Below are 6,077 nucleotides of genomic sequence, written 5' to 3' on the forward strand. Positions count from 1 at the left end.
TTCATGTCAAAGATGATACTTTGTTTTCTAAACAGCATCCATTTTTCCTTAAGTGTCTGATTGGTCATTACATCTCCAAGTACAATCACTGCTTTAACAGTTTACTGAATGAAATATCAGTAAGGTCAAACCAAGTGATTAAATTTTGACCTAGAAAAAATACCTCAAATATTAAATCCATTTTTCAAATCATTTATTAATATGACAACAAATGTGGCTGAAATCACTCGTGCAGACACTCATACAACAGGCAACCCAGACACTGATCTGCTTTGCAACATAACACCATAGAGTGAGAGATGACATTCTTCAAGCCAATATTTAAATAGATTTTAAAAAGTAATTTCTAATTTTCACAGAAAAGCTTCTTCAAAGAATATTTTCTCTCATTCCCTCATCTCAGTTGCTGAAGGATGTTTGATGTTTTCCCCCTCAAGTTAAATCTGAACCCTCAAAATTTTTCCAGGGACATACTTTCCATATTCCTCTTGGCTACTCCCTGTCCTCCAAAACAGCTCATATACCTGTGGCTCAAATTTAATAAGAAAATTTTAAGTAGGATTTTTTTTTTTTACTTTGGTGATTTGGGTGGCACATGCTGTATTTTGCCATTACATCAAGTAAATTGCTGAGGTATAACCTTATGGATAAACTGGCATCTCTGTTTTCTGATTTTTCTAGCTACTACCCTGGAAATAATATTGCTTCAGAAGCTGGAATAATCCTTACTTGTCGCTCCTTCTGGTTTGTCATATCATTTTTCAATGGACTGTTTTCGAGCTCCATTCTCTTGCTTTATCGTGGGAGACACTGCACTGAAGCAAAGTTCGTGTAGTAGCTGTACAAGAAGTGGAGATGGCTATTTAGGAGTCTTTGGGAACTCTTCAGCATACCTGAACTTTCAGAGTAACTGTAGGGCCATGGCTTTGGGTATATTTGTGTTACTGTTACAGGATAAAACTATATTTGCTTTTGACGGCTTAGCAGTACTTGGGGAAGAAACTGGTATAGTCTTCTGATTGAGAATATGCTTCTGAATAGTGGAATCATCCATTTTACCCTTTTCCTGATGAGTTGTGCTTAATACAGTGACCTCTATTGTACACGGAGACCTGGCATTCAAATTTAGTTGCTCAGTTGAAGTGCCATCTGTCTGCTCATCTTCAGCACGTATTCGACAACTAACTCTCAAATTCTCATTCTCTTTTTCTTCATAGGCACCTCTAACAACATCAGAAAATCTGTTCTCCAAAAGTTCACCTGCAGTCTTTATGAACTTCCAGGTAAAGGAGGAAAATTTGAAGCCAATAAGTCAAATTTTTATGTTGGAGGCAGTGCTTCTGCTGAAGGATGAGGTCTTAGGATCCTTTCACCTTCTCATTATGTCAGACTTCTGAAAAGATTTTTCCTAACCCTACCGTAGTCCAAATTTTCTTCTATTTGTAAAATAAAAGTCTCCTTTGGAGAGTGAGTTTGTTCTTTATCCTTTATTACTATAGCATTAAGCCATTCCAGCAGAAAGTTCATTGTACTAGATCTGTTCATTTATTCATCCCTCAATGACAGAGAGCCCTCTGTTGAGTGTTCTGTACCACTGGATGAGGTAAAGTGAGGCTTCACATGAATTTTTGGAATGATTAACCAGTATTATTTGCAGTTTTGTTGTTTTATAAGATCTTGGCGAGTTAAAGCCATTTAAAAATCCACCATTGGGGAAGGAAACCAGTAGTGTATCAAAGTAAGGTGAAGCATTTGGAGGTCAAGACCGAGGCACAATACTATAAACTGAGTACTTCCAGTAAAAATTATATATAGAGTGCATAAAGACTGGTGAATCATACTGTGCTTGAGTTTGAATGGGCTAACTATACATACTAGAATCCATTAATCAATAACCATTTTTAGCAAAAAACATATTAGTGAGTTTTGTTCTTGGCATTTTTCACTTGCTGTGAAATGTTTTAACTTGTTCTAAGTATTTAAATGACTGCTGTACATCAGTGTCTTACTGGAAATTGATACTTTGCACAAATATTGTTATTGTGTGAAAAAAGATTTCTATTGTGTGCCTACTCACAGCTCATAATTTTGAAACAATTTTTATTTTTAAACAAAGCTTTCACTTCCTTTACTGATGTAGCTTCAGAGAACTCTGAGAATCACAATACAACATTTATGACTTAGTCCACATATTGCCCTTCCTAATAACTTATACCATTAGACACGCTTTTACAATTTAAGAATTAAACCAGGATCTGTGGTCAAATTTTTAATTTTTTCCATGATGGCAAATTTCCATATGGGTATGAACTGATTACTCATTAAGAATATTAAGTAAAGATCCTATGTTAAATGCTCTAATGAGAAACAGATTTCTAATCATTTCTTCAGATATTCCTTTAGATCTTTTGTAGAAATTGCTGAACTGCTTTCTCTAGAAACGTCATATATTTGATGACTCATATATTCAGGGATTAAAATCATTCCCTCAGTTGGTACTTCAGCAAATGTAGTATTTCTTGTGGTTTCACAAGATGGATAATACATTACTTCATATTCTTTACACCTATCTTCTGAAAGTTCTGTATTACCCTCAGTCTGAGAACCTGATATGGCTGCTGTTTCATACCAAAAGCTTTCAGTTTCATAAGTTTTCAGTTTCAACAGCTTTCCTGGCACCCTGAGGAATTTCTTGCCATACTTTTATATTAAGATTTATACCTTTCCTTTTAGGTGTTACCTGCTCCATGACAGCAACATGTCCTCTTCCACTAGGCACCAATAATTCTCCCTGCCACAACTCCAACCGGTTCTCAGGCCAAGTCATAATTATTAGGATAAGGATACATACCTTTCCCGTCCATTGCACAGTAGACCCACCTCCTTCCCCAACATTCATCACTGTTACCTGACCTGCCCAGTCCTATCTCCTTTGAAACAGCAAACCCATACCACATTTTCTTTATTCAGTCATCTGCTGATGCATATACAGGCTGATTCCAAGTTTTAGCTATTGGGCCAGGGATATAGCTCAGTGGCACAGCGCCTGCCTGGCAAGCGCAGGTCCTGAGTTCGATTCCCGGTACCAAACACAGAAAACAAAACAAACAAACAAACAAAAACCAAGTTTTAGCTATTACAAGTCATAATGCCATAAACATTGGTATGCATGTATCACTGTCATATGATGTATTAAGCTCTTTGGGGTAGATACCTAGAAAGTGAACAGCTGAGTCACTTGGAATTTCTAAATTTTGTTCTTTGAGAAATCTCTGTACTGATTTCCATAATTACTCATACATCATACGTTCTACATATTAGACCTCTGAGGAGAAACAGGCAAAACTTTTTCTCATTTTCTCTTTACTAATTGACCAACGTGCTGCACAGAAGCTTTTAAGTCTGATATAATCCCATTTATTGATATTTGTGTTATGCATTGTGCAATATAAAGTTTTGTTTAGAAAGTGCTTTTCTACACCTAAGTCTGCAAATGTCTTTCACTTATTTTGTCTTCTAGAAGGTTTAGTATTTCTGTTTTAATGCTTAGATTTTTGATCCATTAAAATTTAGTATGTGGTGAGAGATAAGGATCCAGTTTCAATCTTTCCCTAACAGGTAATCAGTTTTCCTAGAATTGCTTACTGAATAGACTATCTTTCCTCCAGCATATGCTTTTGGCCACTTTGTTGAAGATCAAACACTTGAAGTTGTCTGGGGATGTTTCTTTATCCTTAGTTATGTTCCATTGGTCTACAATTATGTTTTTTTTTCCAGTATCATGCTGTTTTAATCACTGTTGCTTTGTAGTATAGATTGAAGGTATTCCAAGGTCTTCTCCTTTGCTTTTGTTGCCCAAAATTGTTTGCTATTCTGGATCCTTTAGAGTTACATTGAAACTGGATAACAGTTTTGGAAGTATGTCCATTTTGATAATATTGTTTCTTTTTATTAAGGAACCAGAGCATCTTTCAGTTTTATGACGTCTACAATCTCCTTTTGTAGAGTTCTATAGATTTCCTTTTAGAGTTCTTTCACTTCCTTGGTTAGGTTAGTTCTTGGGTATTCCATTTTTCTTGAAGCTACTAAAAATGGTATTGTTTCCATAATTTCTTTCTCACTGAGTTCATTATTAGTGTACACAAATGTTAATTATTTTTTTGTACTGACCTTGTATCCTGCCACTTTGATAAAGTTAGTTATTAATTCCAAGAATTTTTTTGTGTTCTTTAGCTCTTCTATGAGAGTATCATGTCATCGGGAAATGATAGTTTGGTTTCTACTTTTCCTATATGCAGCCATTTTATTTCTTTTTCTTGCCTGATTATTCTCATTAATGTTTCATCTACTATACTACATTGAACAGAAGTGGTGATAGTGGACTTCCTTGTCTTATTCCTCAGTTTAGGAGGATTACTTCTAATTAGTCCCCATTTAATGTGATTCTGGTTGTTGATTTGTCATGAATAGCTTTTATCATATTCAGATATGGTCTTTCTCTATTTGTTTTTTTCAGGGTTTTAGCATGAATGAGTGTTAGATTATGTCAAAAGCCTTGTATGTATCTATTGATATAATCATGTGGTTTTGCAATTGTTTCTGTTTGATATATGACATTTATTGACCTATGTATGTTGAACCATCCTTGCATGTCTGAAAGAAAACCTACTTGTTCATGATGTATGATCATTTTGATAATATGCTGCATTCTACTTTCTAATATCTTTTTGAGGATTGTTTTTATCCATTTTCATTAAGTTGATTCACCTGTACTTTTCTTTTTTAGTTGGGTGTTTGATTTTGGCATGAGGGTGATAATGCTTTCTACAAATGAATTTGGGAGCACTCTAGCCCTTTAAATTTCCTTGAAGAGCTGAGTATTGGTTATATAATATCCTTAAGGTTTTTCAGAATTCAGCAATTAAATCATCAAATCATGTGCTTTTTTTAGGTGGTAGATTCTTTATTAATGTGTCCAATTATACACATGTTACTGGGTCCTTAAACATGTTTTTGTCTTTTGGGGCTAGTTTTGATAATTTTTATGTATCAGTGAATTTGCCAATTACTTCAAAATTTAACTTTCTGAAATATAATTTTTCAAAATAGTTTCTATCTTCTGGATTTTAACAGTGTCTGTTGTGATCTTAACTTTTTCATTTTTAATTGCATTGATATGTTATTACTCTAAGTGATTTGGATTCTGTCCCTAAGTTTTGCCAAAATAATTAATTCTCATTATAGCAGAATCAACAGATTCACTCATCCAAAAATTTTACATGATAGTCTTTGTAGTTTTGCTTTCCCTATTAGTCCATCCTCCATGCACACAATGACCATTTATCATTTGTACGCCAAATGAGGTACATAAGGCGGAGGAAGGGCTATGGAGGGTGGTTATATGAAGAGTGTAAGACACTAAGGCAGAGGTTGGAAGGGGGATGGTGATAGATGAAAAGTTTAATGTCTGTTCTGATTCTGTTGGCATAATTTTAGTTGAGTTTACAGAGTAGTATTGAGTTTTCAAAGGATATTTTAGGGGGTAAGGGAGAGATATGACAGGAGGGAAATTTACCTTCTGATTGAGAAAAACTATGCTGTTGTCAGAACCTGCTGCTAGCAAGGAGAACAAACTAGGTAAGATGTAAAAGAGCCCAACGATGAGGATGAGGAGGACTGGTGGTTAATACCAGAGAATATAAGAGTGACTTTGGGGGATCTAAGTATGGGAAATTAAAAACTTTGGAGGAGGAGTTTATGTATTTGGAAAAAGAATAAAAATATTTAGTGGGATTAAGGTAAAGAAACTAGATCAGGAGCAGAGATGAGGGAAAGAACCTAGAAATTAGAGAAATACCTATGAAATTAGAGCCAATGCAAAAAAAATACATGAGTGCAAAAACCTAGTAAACACACAATAAAACAGTAAAAGAAAACAATGTGACCTGGCATTACTAAGTAAAACAAGAAATAAACAAAAATTCAAATCTGTAAGTCATCTGATGGGAACACAGATTAAATAGTCCAGTGAGACAGTATATGTGATTCACATGTAACTTCTTTGCCAGAGAGTCCAA

The 6,077-nt window shown here is 34.8% G+C and overlaps 1 pseudogene; it reads right to left on the reverse strand.

The window, feature by feature from the left end:
• Positions 1 to 571: 571 nt before the first annotated feature.
• Positions 572 to 2,749, reverse strand: LOC102026421 (annotated as a pseudogene).
• Positions 2,750 to 6,077: the final 3,328 nt, after the last annotated feature.

Source organism: Chinchilla lanigera, unplaced genomic scaffold (genome assembly GCF_000276665.1).
Source record: "Chinchilla lanigera isolate Chin_1 unplaced genomic scaffold, ChiLan1.0 scaffold00074, whole genome shotgun sequence".
NCBI lineage: Eukaryota > Metazoa > Chordata > Mammalia > Rodentia > Chinchillidae > Chinchilla > Chinchilla lanigera.